This window comes from Hibiscus syriacus, unplaced genomic scaffold, assembly GCF_006381635.1.
Source record: "Hibiscus syriacus cultivar Baekdansim isolate YM2019G1 unplaced genomic scaffold, ASM638163v2 tig00109945_pilon, whole genome shotgun sequence".
Lineage (NCBI taxonomy): Eukaryota > Viridiplantae > Streptophyta > Magnoliopsida > Malvales > Malvaceae > Hibiscus > Hibiscus syriacus.
This window is the reverse complement of record NW_024062535.1, coordinates 2,329,775-2,349,546: the sequence shown is the minus strand read 5'-3', so window position 1 is coordinate 2,349,546 and position 19,772 is coordinate 2,329,775. Positions and strand designations below refer to the sequence as shown.

The following is a 19,772-nucleotide window of genomic DNA, read 5'->3' as shown; positions in this document are numbered from 1 at the left end:
AAATGCCCAATGGGTATCGATACCCCCTTAGAGGTACCAATACATCTAGTCATTTAACGGTAAAAATATTTGAATTTTACATTGCAGATATCGATACCCATTGAAGGTGTACCGATACCCCATGCTCCCAGCAACCCTTTTCAAGAGGGTTTTCACACTACAACAACTTTAACATCACCCAAATGATTCCCAACGGCTAGAATCAATCCAAGGTGTATATAAACAAGTTCTGAAGCCATTGATCAACAAGAATTCATCGAGAAACAAGAAAGAAAGCATCAAACATCAAGTTTGTGCAATTCAAGCCAATTTTCCTTCAATATTCATTTTGCTTTCAAGAACACATATTGTGCTCATTTGTAATCATCTTTGAGTGTTCTTTTCTTGTTCTATAATTGTGCAAACATATTGCCTTGTGAGGTGTTTCTGTAAGTTTGCAAAATTTGTATTCTTCTCTTTGGGAGAGAGTGTTCTCAAGAATTTGGGATATAATTCTTGAGGGAGTATTAAGGTTACTCTTTGTCCTCAAAAGAAAGAACAAATTAGTGAATTTGTTGGAAAATCCTTAGTGTGGATAGCTAAGGTAGTGGACGTAGACTTTGGTTGAGAAAGTCAACCACTCTAAATCGATGTGCAAATATTTTCTGCAAAAGCTTCCACCAAAATTTTAATTGCCAATTCACCCTCTCTTGGCTATTTCGTCGATTGATTAACTTAACACTATTTAAACTAAAATACCTAAAAAAAGATAAACTAAAATACTATTTAAAATAATATCCTAAATCCTACTTGAAATACTAAAACCTATTTAAACTAAAATACAAAGATAAAATATAATGTTTAAAATATTATCCTAAACTTGAGTTTAATCCAAATCCGTATTCCAAAAACGTGAAGCCAATTCATTCATGCTTCTAGAAACGCTGACTGGATCTTCTAGAAGGTGCTGACATCATCGCATCGTCGGATGTTTCATGCTCGAATTCATGCCCACTAATCCAGTTTCGACTCCGAAAATAAAAAAACTGTAGAATTTTTTCGTTTTAGTGCAATTTTCAGAATCTAACGTCCTGCATAGAAAATGACTCAAAACGAACAAATAAGCCAAAAAATCCAATGATTGAGGAGTAATTTAAAGGAAAATATTAACTAAATTAAGAACTTATCAAAAAAGTTAAATAGAAAAAAGATCTACATCAAATTCTCTACAAGTTGGTATAAATATTTCATGTTTTCATGCATGGTGGATTGATTACATGAAAATGGTGGATGAAGGGGGGAATTTAATTTTAATGATTTAAAGTTGGATTATGATGTTAGGAGTTTTGTAGAATCATTTCCAAGCTTGTGTGATGGTTGGAATCACTTGGAATTATTTATATAAGTTTTCACCACCTTGGTTATTCATGAAGAAATGTTGAATTTGGATTAATTTGATATGGAAATGATTTAATTTACATGGAAATGATGCTAGGAGCCTGGAATCATGCTTGAATCAAAGTGAAAAATTTGCTAGAATTTTACATACATATTCGGCCATGATGAAGTTTATTGGGGAAAAATATATAAAAATTTCCTAAGGGTTTTAGATTGGATATGAGAATGATTCTACATGCTTTGGAAAATGTTTTGGACGATTTTGGAACTTTGTTAGGTGGTAAGGACCTTTTCATGAATTTAGGGAAATTAAAGGATTGAAATACAATTGTTTGAAAGTTGATATACTATGTTGAAATTAAGTGATGGAATGTTGAATTGGATTAATTTGAAAGGTTGTTGAATTTTGGGGATTAAAATGCTAAGTGCATGAAAGTTAGGTTTGAAATGGAAATTAGTATAAGTGTGATGTACTAGTATTTACATTGATGTAATCTTGAAATATGGTGATTGGTATTGAATTTAAAGTGAAGTAGAAAGGGACCAATTTGAATATTTTTGTGATATTGGGATAAATTTTAAAGAAATGATTATTGGTGGTTAAATGTGGATTTTTGAAAAGTTAGCTGAATTATTGTGATGAATGATTATTTAAGCGGCTTGAAAAGTTAATTTGAAAGAGTTAAAGTTAATGTTGATTAAGAGAAAGAAAATTAGTATCGAATATGTATTATCGTATTTTTAAAATTCTTATACGAATATGTGCTTATTAAGTTAGTTAAAGTACTAACATAAGTTTGAAATTTTATATGTCGGATAAATGATTTTCGTATAGATTTTGATCAAAATCGAGATCAAAGAGAGAAAAAAAAAGAAAGGGCAAAGTTCAAGAGTGAAAGTGATAGTAGCAATAAAGCATTAGTGAAGCATGAGGTGATTGCATCTTACCTATTTTATATACGATATGAGGACGGCTTGCGATGAGCCAACCACGAATGTTTTCGAATGAAAACAATTTGAATAATTTTATTATATATTTTTATACCGATTTGTTAAATAGTTTTTAAATGATTTTGGGTATGAATTACCTAATACATTTTTATATGATATTTATTACATGGTTTTAGATGATTTCGGGTATGAACTGCCAAATTTATATATTTTATAAGGTTTTGATAATTTTTCTATATGGATGCTTGTGAAAATAGCATATGATTTTAATAAAAGCCCAATGTATGTGACTTGAGAGTTAGTGGTATAATTGGCATGTCATGAGGTGGAGTGTTATTGATCGATCATACAGAGGTACATTCGTGTACAGTGATGCTGTGTAAATGCTACAACAAAGTGCAAACATATACTCTCAAACAAGTAGTAAAGTGATAACAAAATTGTTACGAATGTCGAATCCCAAAGGAAGAAACTTGTTTACGGTAGAGTTCAAGTGTAGGAAAGATTAGAGTGAAATGATTTAAAATCAATTGAAAATATGAATACTAATAGAGCAAGAAAATGCTATGACAAACAAAGGAGCAATTTGACTAATGAACCTAAATGCGGTCCTAAAGGGCTGTTAACATAATGATCGTGCAATAGCACTATGTTCATGAGTTATGCAATGATTAATCGACAATATATTAATTTCTAACTCTCATTACAAATTTCATAGGTTCATAACTAACAAAGTATAACATAAACATCCTATATCTCTATACTGATTCATTACTCTCATAATCACCTATGTTGCAACAAAACTAGCATGCAATTTCAATTAACTTTATCTCTAAAGTAATCACAAATCACATAAAATAAATGCTATTATCTCTAATCAACATAATAAAAACAACACAACTCATAAACATAAACTAAGGATTTAATCGAACACTTTATGTTCGATGCCCGATAAAACCAAAAGTAAACATTTACCGTTCACAATAGTGGTTTTTTTGTTTCTCAAGTTTGAAACATCATGATAAAGCTGAACCCCAATTGACCATTGCTGCTGAATTATTGTTGCTTTATGCCCCTACAAATGGATTAGGCTACTATCGTTGATAAAAGTGGAGAAATTTCGGAGAAATATTCTTCTTTTTATGATGAAATGAGTACTCTATTTATAGGTTGATGGAGTGGACCCTCAACCAATCATTTTTCGCCACCATTTAGGTGATTCTAAAGCCCATGAAAACTGCCAATGACCAATTGTACCTTCTAGAAGTTCACCATTCTTCACTCGATGAGTCACCAAATTCTGCAAAACCGTTCAACACTCCAGTATAGCATTGCAACAAAACATTACCTGCAGCTTCAATACATGCTAACAACATTAGCGTACCCAATTCCAACACAAAAAATAAAAATTAAGCCAACTTAGTACCAAGATGCAAATGATCTGAAATATGCACAAATGATCCTAATATGCTCTTAAAAATGCTTAAGTTGAAGTTCAACCTAGGTAAAAATGCTTCTAAATAATAATTATTTTGGAGAGTTATCACATCCCAAACCTAAGTTTTTGCTTGTCTTTAAGCAACTTCATGCACTACAACTATACAAAACTAGTAACGCTACAGGAAAAATATCAAGAAATCAATCAGAAAATTTCTTTCATTCCATTTTCTTTCAACCCTCAAACAAGTTCTGCAACAATGCATACATCAAGAAAAATCTTAAATCAAGGAATACCATTTCAACTCAACAATATCAGAATTCATAGTGTGTTATAGTGTGCAGTCTAGGTGTATCCAATTAATAGCTATGTTAGAAAAAAATTTCCTACTCAGTTATAGATTTTCATTGCTATGATAATCTATTTTATCTATGTTGAAGTCATTACCATCATTTCCAACTTATTTCCTAAAGCTATGTTGGAGTTATTACCAATATTTCTAACTTATTTCCTAAAGCATAATAATTTTTTAAGATAAAATTGTTCGTAACATCTAATAAAGATATGAGATTTATAGTTAAAAAATTCTAACATTTCTAAATTTTGAGAACATACACCTATAGTGTTAAGAAAATTCTATGAATCCTAATTCCACCAAGTCTCTTCAGCATTCCCCTACCATTTCACAACATAACAATTTTCATCATTGGGTATCACAAAAAAAATTCCTAAAATAAACTAACTTTCTTTGATTTCCTAATGATAATTCTGTAACATTACTCTTGCAATTCCTATATGCCAAATAAAAACATGTAAGAGAAACTAATATGCATTCCTAAACACAACACAAAATTAAACAAGATACTAATTCAACAACCTTGATAACACATCCCCAAACCTAAGGGATCTATTTTCCTCAATGTATGCAAGAAAAAAGTAAAAAAAAATCATTGATATAGGGAGAACATAACTCCCCTAAGTTGAATTGTGTGGGCTCTTTCTCGGGTTGGTAGTGATAGGACGGACTCGTTTGGCTGTTATCTTAGTTTTGAAGGAATTCTTCATCTTTTGGATCATCGACATGGCCTTGGGCATGACAATTTTAGGAATAGGGGTAACAGTTGTAGTGGTAACATCCTTCAATTTTGACGTAGGAGTCTTTACCGTTGGCTCCTCTTTTTCCTTAGCGCTGCCAACTAATTCAATGAGTGAGTCCTTGGACAGAACGAGTTTGGCTGGTGCATCAATGTCAGGAATGACATTGTTGATTATTTGGGTGGCATCACAATCTTACTCCTCTAGTGCTACGGCATCCTTCATCAGGATATCAATATTCAAGTCCAATAAGTCATGGACAACTTCAACATACTGACTTGGCTTGTCTTGGTGGCTGATATTCTCCTCGTCAACAATGTCCTCGTTGATTTCCTCAAAGCCAATGACAAGAACATTGGTAGATGCCACCAAATCAACCAATCTTTCCTCTTCTTCCTTGTCTTTTTCCTCGAAAATAATATCTTCCTCATCTCATTCCATTGCCATGTCCTTGTCATAAGCATGGTCTTCATTCCCCTTCTCTGAGCTTGCATAACTTGCTACAGTATCCGCCACTGCTAGAGGCCCTAAATCATTAAGTACCATCATCAAGAAAATGGGAAATGCACATCAATCTTCTTGAAAAACTTACTGAGATGTGATTGAATAGCTTTGTCATGATCTTTGACATACTGCAAATATTGCACACTAGCATTGTGCATTTGCAATTGGTTCTGCAATACGTGACTCAACATAGATATGATGTTATCTTGCTTTGTTGGCAATGATGCTATGTCATTCTGTAGTTTCAGCAAATTAAGGTATACTAGTGGTATTGTATCTTTGGAAGCATCAACCATAGGCCCATTAAATGTTTCCTCTTCATGTTGCTTAGAATCTAGCCCTTTAATCAAATTTAATCTAATAAATGATCGATTGGCATAGACCTGGTCAGAAGAAAATTGTGCCACTTATGCTTGTTTTTACAATGAGATGATTAGCGACAAAAAGAATAAATACCTGAGGTTTTTTTGGCGCATGCAAAAAGGCCAGCCAAGATAATTTTACCAACATCTATATGCCTTCCACCCAATAATGAATGTAACAAAAATATCCTATCTTTAGTAATGGAAGAGTAATGAATGGTAGGAATTAATCGAGTTCAAAGAAAAGTAAACCATACCATTGTTGGTTTATTGAGATGCAACCGCTTCATGGTGTATACTCCCGTGGATGATATGTCCCAAGATTTGTCGGGTACGCAAACATCAGTCCCGACTTGAGTCAACTGAGCACTGGTCAAGTTATCAATGAATGTTTTGTGCTTATAGGAAGCATTCTTTATACCCAACAATGAGTTTATTGGCTTGGCCACCAATCGACCATCTTTTCCCTTACAAAGGCCAGAGGCTTCTCTTCATCAACTAGGTTGCTGTAAAACTCCCACACTAGCTCTTGGACAATTTCCCCTGGATGCTCATAAAACTTTTCCCATCTGTGCATTGTAATAGCGTCTTGAATATAATCTACTGTTAGGTATGGCTCATAAATATACTGGTAAAGAGGACAAAGGATGGAGCGGAGTGAACGAACATCAACTGTCTTTACAAAGAAAGTCTCGTAGAGGGAGTTACAATTATGTGGGTTAGGGATGTGGGGGCGTAGCCCCACGGTACGATACAGGGTTAATTATGTACCAGGTTTTTTTATTATAAATAGAGATGTAACCTAAACCTATGAGATATTGAATAAAACTTCTAGCATCGCCTAGGCACCGAGGACGTAAGCACATTGCTGAACCTCATTAAAATTCTTGTTCTTTTTCATTTTTCTTTACCCGATTCTTCAACAATTGGTATCAGATGTCAGGACCAAAATTCAAAGTTGCGAAATTCGATGGTCAAGGTAACTTCGGATTATGGCAAACGAGGGTGAAGGATCTGTTGGCACAGCAAGGGATCCTGAAGGCTTTACGACCTACAAAGCCGGCGTCGACGGAGGAGGAAGATTGGGAAGAATTGCAACAGCGAGCGGCAGGAACCATACGATTATGCTTGGCAAATGAGGTCATGTAACACGTCATGCATCTGTCATCTCCAGACAAAATTTGGAGGAAGTTGGAAATTCAGTTTATGTCCAAATCCTTAACGACAAAACTATATCTAAAGTAGCGGTTGTATGGGCTGAAGATGCAGGACGATCATGATTTGGCGTAATATGTGAATGTCTTCAATCAAATTGTTTCTGATTTGGCTCGGCTTGATGTGAAAATTGAGGATGAAGACAGCGCGATGATTATATTGTGTTCGTTGCCTCCCTCTTACGAACACATGGTAACTACTCTTATATATAGTAAATAGACTATCAACGTTGAGGAGATTACTGCAGCCTTATTGGCTCATAACCAACGGAAGAAGAATACAGGGGAAAGCTCTCAAGCCGATAGCTTATATGTCAAGGGTAATAGAGACCGTGGTCAAAAGCCAGAGAAGGCAGGGTCTGTTAAGCAGAATTCTAGATCCAAATCTAGGGATAATAAGATAATTCACTGTTACAAGTTCAAGGAGGCGGGACATATGAAGCGAGACTGTCCGAAGTTAAAAAAGCATACTGATGAGAAGCGTGATGATTCATCCAAGTCTGTGAATGTGGTCGAGGATGACAATTCTGATTGCAGTGAGGGTGATATGCTCTCTATTTCAACAACTCAATTGATGGATGTTTGGATTCTTGATTCTGGATGTTCTTATCACATCACGCCAAATAGGGAATGGTTTTCGACATACAGGTCGGTTAATTCTGGTTCTGTTTATTTGGGTGATGATCGATGTTGAAATATTGTTGGTATTGGTGATGTCAGAATTAAGATGCATGATGGCTCTGTTCGGACATTGAATGGTGTTCGATATATCCCAGATTTAAAGAAGAATTTGATTGTTTTGGGCACTTTGCACAAGAATGGTTTTATCCCTAAGGCTGATGAGGATAGGGAAGCCATTCGGATTGTTAAATGAGCTTTGACTGTGATGAAAGGAAAGATGGCTGCATGGAATATTTACAGATTGTTAGTGAGTACCGTTGTAGGTGGAGCTCATTCTGTTGAGTCCTGTGATGATACTACAAAACTGTGGCATATGCGTCTTGCTCATCTTAGTGAACGTGGTATGGCAGAATTACACAAAAGAAATTTATTGCATGGTGTCAAAAGCTGTAAGCTCGATATTTGCAAGTATTGTGTTCTTGGTAATCAGAATAAAGTCCGTTTTAAGACTGCGAAGCACATAACTCAAGGGATTCTTGATTATGTGCATTCTGATGTATGGGGGCCTTCCACGACATCGTCTTTGGGTGGATCTAGGTATTATGTTACTTTTATTGACGATTTTTCACGGAAAGTTTGGGTGTATTTTTTAAAACAGAAGTCTGACATTTTTGAGAAGTTCAAGCTGTGGAAAGCTGAGGTAGAAAACCAAACAGGATGAAAAATCAAGTGTTTACGGTCTGACAATGGTACAGAGTACACAGTTTCTACACTTCTGTAAGGATCATGGGATTAAGAGACATTTTACTATGCGTAAGACACCACAACAAAATGGTGTTGCGGAATGGATGAACAAGTTGTTGAATGAAAGAGCCAGATGTTTGCGGTTGAATGCGGGGCTTCCCAAACACTTCTGGGCTGAGGCTGTTAACATGGCGTGTTATCTTATCAATAGATCGCCAAGGGCATCATTGGCTGAGAAAGTTGCAGAAGAGGTATGGACTGGTCATGATGTTAGTTTTGATCACTTACGGATTTTTGGTTGTCATGCTTATATGTATGTACCTGCTGATGAGAGATCCAAACTTGATGCAAAATCGAAGGAGTGCATTTTTATGGGTTACAAGAAAGGTGTCAAAGGATTCAAGTTCTAGGATCCAGTTGCGAAGAAAATTGTGATCAGTAGAGATGGTGTTTTTGATGAACAGTCCATGTTGCAGCAGAAGAAAGACACGACAGTAGTGGATTTCGAGCAGTTTCCAATTAAGAAACCAGAAACTTCTCAACTGACTTCTGGTGGTTTTGCTACGAATGATTTGCAGGATTATAGTCTCATGAGAGACAGGGTAAGATAAACTAATATAAAGCCTCTGAACAGATTGGGGTTTAAAGACTTGGTCTCTTTTGCAATTACTGATAATAGTGATGATCTGGTTACTTTTCATGATGCAGTTACTAGTCAGGATAATGACAAGTGGATGACTGCCATGGTTGAGGAGATGGAGTCTTTGAATCACAATCATACATGGGAGTTAGTTCGTCTTCCTGAGGCTAAGAAGCCGATTAGTTTCAAATTGGTGTATAAGAAGAAACCAACAGTAACAGAAAAAGAGGGGGAGAAGTTCAAGGCTCGTTTGGTAGCAAAGGAAGTGAGTATGATTGTTGTGTCTATGTTAAGAGCCTTGATAATGGTTTTTTTTATTTTTCTGTTACTGTATGTTGATGATATGTTAATTACTGCAAAGAATATGGATGATGTTATCGGTTTGAAAACTTTATTGAGTCAGGAATTTGATATGAAAGATTTAGGTGATGCAAAGAAAATTCTTGGAATGAAAATTTACAGGGACAGAGACTCAAGGAAACTGTGGCTATCTCAACGGGGTTATGTTGAGAAAATGCTAGAAAGGTTTGCGATGAGCAGCGCAAAACCAGTGAGCACTCCATTGGCGAATAACTTTAAGCTCTCATCAGAACAGGGCCCTAAGACAGATAAGGAAGTTGAAGATATGGAAAAGGTTTCGTATTCTAATGCTGTTGGCTGCTTGATGTATGCAATGGTATGTACTTGTCCTGATTTAGCTCATGCTGTTAGTCAAGTTTGTAAGTACATGTCTAAACCTGGTAAGCAACATTGGGAAGCAGTCAAGTGGATCTTTCGATACTTAAAGGGTATTGTGGGACATGGAATTATTTTTGGTAGTCAGCGGGATAATCCTTTGGTTGTAGGATATGTGGATTCAGACTATGCAGGTGCGTTGGATAATAGAAGATCTACGTCAGGGTATGTGTTTACTCTTGGTGGAGGGCCTATTTGTTGGAAGTCTACTATTCAATATGTTGTGGCACTATCTACAACTGAAGGTGAATACATGGCAGCGGCTGAAGCTGCAAAAGAAGCTTTATGGCTTACTGGTTTAGTGAAGGAGTTGGGTGTTCAGCAAGATAGAGTTCAGTTGCTTTGTGACAATCAAAGTGCTATTCACTTGGCTAAGAATCAGGTGTATCATGCTAGAACTAAACATATTGATGTAAGGTTCCAAAAGATCAGAGAGTTGGTTGCATCTGGAGAGGTTTTGTTTCAGAAGGTACATATTGATGAGAATTCCACTGATATGTTCACCAAGCCAGTTACGACAGACAAGTTTAGGCATTGCTTGGACTTGTTGAATGTTTCGAGTTGTTAAAGAAGTAAGGTAACCCAACCCACATTGAAGTTTCCAAGGGGTAGGATATTCGTCAAGGTGGAGATTTGTTAGGTATGGCTCATAAATATAGTGGTAAAGAGGACATGGGATGGAGCGGAGTGAGCGAATGTCAACTATTTTTAGAAAGAAAGTCTCGTAGAGGGGGTTACGATTATGTGGGCTGGGGGTGCGGGGGCGTAGGCCCCGCGATACGGTACATGGTTAATTATGTAATTATGTACCAGGTTTTTTTATTATAAATAGAGATGTAACCTAAACATATGAGATATTGAATAAAACTTCTAGCGCCACCTAGGCACCGAGGACGTAAGCACATTACTGAACCTCATTAAAATTCTTGTGTTCTTTCGTTTTTCTTTACCCAATTCTTCAACATCTACTTGCTCAACTGTGAAGGAGGAAGGATCGGAGTCTTGTTTGAAATAAAAATATTTGTTAGTAAATTCCTCCTCATATATCCGTTGCTACTTAGGCTCCACGAAATGCACATGACCCTCGGTTGAGAGTACTCTATATTGCAGCTCTCTTAGTGGCTGCGTAGGTGGTCGGTAACATTTGATCACACTTTTTCTTTTCAATGCCATGGAAGAAGGTAAGGAAAGAACAGAGAAAACAAGAATATGAAAACAAAGTAAAAATGAAAGCTTGAAAATTTTGGGAGAGAACGACCAAGGAATATGGAAGTAGGGTAAAAGTTATGTGTAAAAGGGTGATTTTCCCGAAAAATCACCCTAAGGACCTTTATTTCCTTGTCAGGCATCGTTCAAACTATATTTTTCTATCTAACATCCTTTGCAGGAAGGCGCGCCCCTGCATCGTGCTTTACGCCATGTAGGTTAAGGTGCGCCCCTGCAACGCGGCTTGTTAAACATGTAAAAAATTCAGGTGTTAGTTTTGTAAATATTTTAAACTGTGCTAAATATGTAATTAATTTCTGTTAGGGTGATATTTCTGTATAAACGCCAACTTTATCTATTTATTTTTTTGTGATATTATTTTAACATAGTTAATAATGTTTATTGACTTTTAAAATTAATTGTTTAAAAATATAAAAATATTAAAATAAACTTTTAATTACAATTAAGAGATCAAATGAATTATTATTCATTTTTTTTAAAAAAAACAAATAAAAATGCAATACAAAATAATTAAAAATGAATAAAATTCAATAAAAATATAATGTAAAGCTAAAAAATATAACCTTTATTTAAAATATTTTTTCTAATATTAATTTTAAAAAATAGAAAATAAATATTAAATTTAATTTTATTAAAAATGAATAAACATTATTAAATGTTGTTAAAAAATAATAATTAATGAATAATAATTCATTTGATCCCTCAATTGTAATTAAAAGTTTATTTTAGTCAAGTTTATGATTGTTAAACAATCGTAAGTGTGGAAAACTTCAGGAATCGAATAAAAGTTCGATCGTACAAAGTCAATAACTCAAAATTGTGTAACTGCTGTCTAAATATCAACTCAATTGTACCACAAATAAACATCCGATCAAAGAGTTGATCTTTTCTGCTCAATCTTCACAAAAACTATTTTTGTCTCATCATTTTCTCCCGCGTATGAATTCCTTTCTTTTTCAATTCTTTTATGTTGAATATAGTTGCCCACGTGCACACAGAAAAATCAAAAGTAGAGTGACTTTATTGCAAAAGTCAATTGTAAGTAAAAGTTTATTTTAATATTTTTTTATATTTTTTAAAAAATAATTTTAAAAGTCAAATTTTTCACTATATATAATTTTTAAATTATAAATATTTACCATCATCATCATCATTTGTAAAAGAAATACTAGTTATAAACTTTTATAAATTATTCATATTTTAAAATACTTTTAAATATTCTTTTGCAAATTATTTTATAACTCGACAAATTTTGATTTTTGCATGAAATTACACAATACATATATTTTGCATGCATGAATGTTATAAAAAAAAAGGATATTCTCATGCGAGGGAATTATTATTCATTAATTATTATTTTTTAACAACATTAATATGTTTATTGACTTTTTAATAAAATTAAATTTAATATTTATTTTATATTTTTTAAAATTAATATTAGAAAAAATATTTTAAATAAAGAGGTGATATTTTTTAGCTTTACATTATATTTTTATTGAATTTTATTCATTTTTAATTCATTTTATTGCATTTTTATTTATTTTTTAAAAAAAGTGAATAATAATTCATTTGATCACTCAATTGTAATTAAAAGTTTATTTTAATATTTTTAAACAATTAATTTTAAAATTCAATAAACATTATTAATTGTTGTTAAAAATAATATCACAAAAAATAGATAAAGTTGGCGTTTTTACACAAATATCACCCTAACATAAATTAATTACGCATTTGGCACAAGTTTAAAAATATTTACTAAACTAACACCTGAATTTTTTACACTTTTAACAAGGCACGTTTTAGGGGGCGTGCCTTACCCACGTGCAACCAGATCAGCGTAAGGCGTGCTTTAGGGGGGGTGCCTTTCTGCAAAGGGTGTTAGATCGGGAAATATAGTCTCAACGGTGTTTGACAGGGAAATAAAGGTCCCTAGGGTGATTTTTCGAGAAAATCACTGTGTAAAAATGGATATAATAAAAGAAAAAATTAAAAAATTAAATAAGTGAAGAGATAAGGATAAAAAGTTTGAATGAAAGGCTCTAATTGTATATGTTGGACAATTATGATTTGGTGAACAGAAAGTGGGGTACAGCTCACATTTTTACCACCCAAAGTTTACCCTAGCCAGCTGTCAGTTGTTACAGTAAAGAACACAACAAATGATACCCAAAACTAAACTGAATGCAAAGCAACATCTGCTACGAAAAAAATAATGAAGTTAAATGTTAAGCTGCAGCAAAACCCTGTACATAAAAAATTAAAATTATAATACATAAAAATAATAAACTACTTATTGCCAAAATTGACTTATTAAAAGTGAAAAGAAATTAAAGAGTGGGAGGTTCGCTTAGTGAGATGGATAAAACATGTAGGCTTTATTGTTGGCAATAAGGCTTCAAACGTTGCCCATTAATTTTAATGTACTTTTATCCACTAAGTTCTTTATCAGCACAACACCATGAGGAAATGCTTAAACAACTTCAAATGGACCCGACCATCATGATTTTAGCTTTCCATGAAATAGCTTTAGGGGAGAGTTAAAACAAAAAGACATGTTGTACAACATTAAAATGCTTCGACATGATATGTTTGTCATGCCATATTTTACTCTAGCCCTTGTAGATTCTTGCACTCTCATAAGCATTGTTCATCAGCTCCTCTAATTCATTGATATCCAACATTCATTTTTCACCAGTAGTATCCAATTTGAAGTTTAACTGTTTCAACACCGACATGGCTTTATGCTCTAGCTCTAAGGGTAGGTGACAAGCTTTTCCATACACCAAGTGATAAGGAGACATGCCTAATGGGGTCTTATATGATGTCCTATAAGACCATAATAAATCCTCAAGACATAGTGACCAATCTTTTCGAGAATGATTAGAAACTTCAGCTTGGTCGTTAGTCTACTGATGATATGTTGTAGTAATCTGATGCTTCACTCCATATTGATTCAAGACTCTAGCAACTTATGTACCAATGAACTGAGGTCCTTCATCATTTATAATTGCTTGTGGATTTCCAAAATGAGTGAATATATTCTTGTGGAGAAATTTCAAAACTACCTTAGCATTGCTGTTAGGAAATGCCAAAACTTTCACCTATTTGGAAATGTAGTCCACATCAACAAGAATAAAAATATTTCCACACGAAAGAGGATATGGACCCATGGCATCTAGCCCCCAAACATCAAATAGTTCATGCATATTCTCCAACCACTAATGGAAAGCTTTTTTCTCCTTGTCCTCTGGTGATATAACAATTTGATTGTACCCACTATACCCATTCAAGAAACAATAAATGCTTTTCCAACAAGACGATATAACATTTGATCTATGAATGATAATGGAAAATGGTATTTTCTCATCGCTTTTTTGAGCTTCCTATAGTCCATACATATTCTCCAACCAGTAGTGGTTCTCATCGACACTAATTCTTTTTTATCATTTGTCACCACAATAATATAACCTTGCTTTGGAAAACACTACACAGGAATGACCTAATTACTGTCCAAAATTGGATTGATAATCCTAACATCTGACCATTTGATAATCTATTTTCTAACCACTTCTTTCATGATTGGATTTAACCTTCGATGATATTCAATCGAACTCCTATTAGGGTCTTCCAAAAGAATTTTATGCATACAAAATGATGGACTAATGGCTTCTATACCAGCAATGCTCTAGGAAAATAGTTTTCTTGTGTTTCTTCAACACATCAATCAACTGAGCTTCCTGTGATGCTGTATGATGTGCTACCACAATGACTAGTCTCATTTTCTCCAATGTAGGTATATTTCAAATATGATGGCAGATGTTTCAATTCAAGCTTTGGTGGTTCCTCAATAGATGGTTTCGGCACATGATTAACATAATAAGACATTTCTAAATGTTTAATGTCTTGTAAATAATTGTTGCAGCATTCACCTTTGGTATCTTTAAAGAATTTCTTGATTGCTACCTAACTACTGGTGTCTATATTTGTGCTGCAACATTCCTTTCAATGCTCATGTGTAAAAAATTAATCACATCAAGTGAAAAACAGTCAACACTGTCACTTACATAAGAAACATCATTCAAAACATTAAAGTAATATATTTATCGTTTAAATGTATAGTCAACTCTCCCTTTTCAACATCAATTAAGGCTTGACCAATGGCAAGGAATAGGCGACCAAGAATAATTGGAACATCTTTATCCACTTCACAATCCAAAATGATGAAGTATGTGGGAAAAATGAACTTGTCTACTCTCACAAACGTATTCTCCACAATACCACTAGGATACATGGTTGAATGGTCAACAAGTTGTAAAATGATCGTAGTTGACCTTGCTTCGCTGCTCCTGAATTTTCTAAAGATTGATAATGGCATTAGATTTATGTTAGGACCCAAATCACATAAAGCTTTACCTATAAATGTATCACCAATATTGCAAGGAATAATAAAACTCCCTGGATCTTTAAGTTTTGGTGGCAATTGACTTGTAGCCATAGCGCTACAGTCTTCAGTAAGAGTGACAATTTCAAATTCACAAAGTCTCATTTTCTTCGAAAGAACTTCCTTCATGAATTTGATGTAATTCGGGTTTTGCTCTAAAGCATCAATCAATGAAATATTAATTATGAGTTGGTGAAAGACATCAATAAAAACTTTGTATTGTTGATCTTCTTTCATCTATTTGAAGCACTGTGCAAATGGTGGAGACATTTTTTGTTGGTGTTGTGGCTGTCAGATGTAGCAGGTGTTGCTATCGAAAATGCCTCTGAATTATTACACTATCTTGCATCTGATGTTGTGGTATGACTCATAGGTGGCTCAGACTCAACTTCTTTGCTATTTCCTTTACCATGCTTAGGAACCTCGGCATTAATCTTTTTAGGCTACTCAATCAGCTCTCCATTATGAATTCCAATCATTTTAGTGATGGCTTTGCAATGTTGTTTACCATTCTACTTTGGATTTTCATTATTGCTAGGTAGCGTTCCTTACAACCGATTATTAAGAGCATTTTCCATTTGTCCCATCTGATTCTCAAGAGCCTTTAGCAATGCTAATTGGCTCGTCATATACTATTTCACCAAAGCTTCAAGAGATGATAAAGTTAAAGTTTGGGTTAAAGTTTGACCTTGATATGTTTGCCTTTGTCGTGGTTGAGTAACTGGATGTTGTGCTTGTGGTTGTGGCATCTGGTTCTGCTGATTATAATATTGTTGCTGTTGTGGATTGGCATCATTCTGACTTCTCCAAGAAAGATTGGGATGATTTTTGAAATTGGCATTATATGTGGTTCCAAAAGCATTGTCATTCTTTTGATAATTTTGCACATAATAGATAGATTTTGGATTTTGGGGGTATTCATCGAAGTTGTGATTATCACCATAATAAACACATGTGATGAGTGATGCAACTTTTATTTCATACATTCCTCCTGGTTTTTGCAATTTCTTCACCATATTTTCAATGCTAAAAATTGAGATGCCATAGAGTTGAAAGCTTCAAAATCTATTGATGCAGCATTACGAAGACCAAACATATTTCTCGTATTGGAATTTTGGCAATCGTTAGTTGAGATCCTCTCCAGAATATCGTAAGCTTCATTATATGTATTATCTAGCAAAGATCTATTCGCTGAAGCATCAACTACCATACGAGTATGTTTGTTTAACCCATTATAAAACATCTCCATTTGGGTCCAATGTGGAAACCCATACATAGGACACTTCTACAGCAAGTCCTTAAATCTTTCCCATGCTTCATACAAGCTTTTATCCTCCATTTGCTTGAATGAAGTTAGATCATTTTGAAGTTTTGCATTCATGTTTGGTGGGTTGAATTGCAACAAAAAGTTATGCACTAACTCATTCCAGGATGCTATAGCACCTAGTGGCAGTGCACTCAACAAAACCCTTACTTTGTCATATAACGAATAAGGAAATAGCTTCAGCTTCAATGCCTCATTCGGAACACCTTGCTGAATAAAGGAATCACAAACCTCCATAAACACTTTCAAATGACCCTAGGATTTTCAGCAATAGACCATCCCTACTATCCCATAGATTATAACATTTAGAACATAATCATATTTAACTTGAAGTCAGAAGCATTAATCACTAGCCTCATTATGCCCGGATGTAAATCATCCAGCGTCGGTATTACATGCTCACGGATAGGGTGATCATGATCATCTAAATTTTAAAATGGTTGTCCTGCTCCAATGCCCACAGGTAACACACCATCCTCTCCATTCTGCAACAGGGGTAGAATAACAATCCCTCATATAACCATATTTGTTCTGTTCATTATAGCTTCATGGTGACGTCTCCTAAAAGTCCTTTCAATACCTGGATCAAAAGGCTTTAATTCTTCGTCACTTTGGGGTATATACTAGAAAAATGAAAACTAAAAAGTACATACAAAGAAAATAACAAAGTAAGTAAAATAAAAAAAAAATCTTAGATCAAGCCGATTCTCCTTGGCAACGACGACAAAAAACTTGATGCTACAAAAATGCTATAGCAACTATGCAAGTGCACGTGTCATAAACCAAGTAATAAAGTGGTAGAAAATTAATGCTACAAAGGTCGAACCCACATGGAGCAATATATTTTCATTAAAGCTTTTAGGAATAAAAGAATGATTAGTATGGAATAAATGCTAAGTAAAGAAAATCAATAAAAGAAACACCAATTCATGCTACAACAATTCAGAGAACACTAGGTCATCTATCAAATCGATGGAAAATATATTATGAACATCATACCTTATGTAACCAGAGCATACTAAATCTTTGTGATCAACATTTATTAAGACCCTTTGAACTTCTTTAATTACTATGATTAATTAAAGGTTGAAAGTATAAACAAAGTCAATCGATTGGATGCATACTTTTCAACAGACACGTTACTACTTAGTAACACCAACACTATCAAAAGTATACATCAAATCAACCAAATATATTTCTAGAATAATTGAAATTACCATATATTTAATTATAATTATTTCTACTCATAATCATAAAGAAACGATCACGTAAAAGAAGTAGAAAAGTAAACATAAAAAATAAATAGACAATATCATCCACAATAATAAATACAACAAATCAACCAAATCTATTTCTGGAATATTGATTGTTAATTACTTGAGCACTTCAATGAACACACAATATTGTTGATCCTCCTTAGTACTCTTAAATCTTTGAGGGAAAAGTGGAGGAGGTCTTTGGTTGATTTATCGAGGTATTATAAGTGATGCTATATTTCTCAATATAGTCGATGTTGCTGCTGCTAGTAAAGATTCAGAATTACTACACTATCCAACATCCCTTGCTGTAGCATTAACAATGGGTATATCAACTTCCATACTCTTTCCCTTATCATTCCTTGAATCCTTTCGTCTCTATTCCTCTTAGGGTTGTTAACATGTTTCCTAACGTGGAGACCGCTTTGAGTAGTGATGGCTTTGCAATAATCATTGCATTGAGATTTCCCATTCGACTTTGGATTTTTAATATCACTGGGCAGCGTTCCTTGTAGCCGATTGTTAAGAGTATTCACCATTTGAAAAATTTGATTCTCTAAAGCTCTCAATGATGATAATTATCTTGCCATGTACTTTTTCATTAAAGCTTCAAGAGATGAGAAATTTGAAGCTTGTGTTGAGGATTGTCTTGATGATTATGTTCTTGTTGTGGTTATACAGTCTAATGTAGTAACTGAGGCTGTGGCATCACAGGTTGATTCATTTATGGTTGTTGGTAATGATGCTTCTGCGAATTGGAAACATTTTGACTTCTCCAAAATAGATTAGGATGGTTCTAAAAGTTGACATAATAGGTGCTATAAAAAACGTTATCATTTCTATGGTAATTTTGTACATAAAAGACAGACTCAAAATTTTGAGGACATTCGTCAAAGTTGTGATTATCTCCACAATAAACACAAGAAATAGTAAATTCAGCTTTTATGATACATGCACGATCGAGACCAACTTTCCATGGACGTTCTTCATTGCTTCTTCTAAGGGAGTTATTCCTTACCTTATCTTATATTATATCATTTATACATTCTATTCTATCATATACATGTATTCACATATTAGTATAAATTATCATATCATTCATACCATCCTATGCTTAGTTTATCATGTATTTCATATCATTCAAATATATGCTATGATTACATATCATTTCTTATGATATTATTATTACATGTTTCCATTTATCATTTATTATGAATACCATGTTATATGATATTCATACATATAACATATAGTACACATCTTTATATTATATTCTTAAGTACTTAGGTTAATTTTAATATAAGCTTTTTATGTTTCTTATATGTTTCAACGTATACAACAACTTGGGAGCTGAATTTGAGCTTAACTAAGGACAAAGAGCTAGGAAAACTTAAATAGGATTACTCAGGAGAGCATGAAGAAAAAATGGTAAAAACTTATCCATTACCAACCATTACCAAGTGAGCTCATAGCTGGATTAAGCTAAATATTTGAGCTAGAAAAAGACTTCAATTTAGCTTGGGACTTGAATAGAGATCATCTATGGCCAAAGGACATCAATTTTGTGAGAAGTCATTTTTTCTCAAATCGTGCCTTTTCGCGGATATTTGCCTTTTTGGGTCATGCCTTTTCATGAGAAGCTTCCAAATGAATCAACACACCAAGGAGCATCAACAACCAGCTCATCATCAGCTCACTCACCTTGTAACATGCCTTTCTAGAAGAGGTGCCATCCAAACATCATGTCCGTTGTGAAAGTTGTTTCCATAAAATGTCACCATTGAAGGGAGTCTTGCATTGGTGAAGTTATTTCAGCCAAAAGATGCTTAAATCATGAAGAGGC

The 19,772-nt window shown here is 34.0% G+C and overlaps 1 non-coding gene across 1 annotated transcript; it reads left to right on the top strand.

The window, feature by feature from the left end:
- Positions 1–16,614: 16,614 nt before the first annotated feature.
- Positions 16,615–16,720, top strand: LOC120210965. Its single transcript, XR_005524548.1, has one exon. It is a non-coding gene; the product is annotated as a small nucleolar RNA R71 (small nucleolar RNA).
- The last annotated feature ends 3,052 nt before the right edge of the window (positions 16,721–19,772 follow it).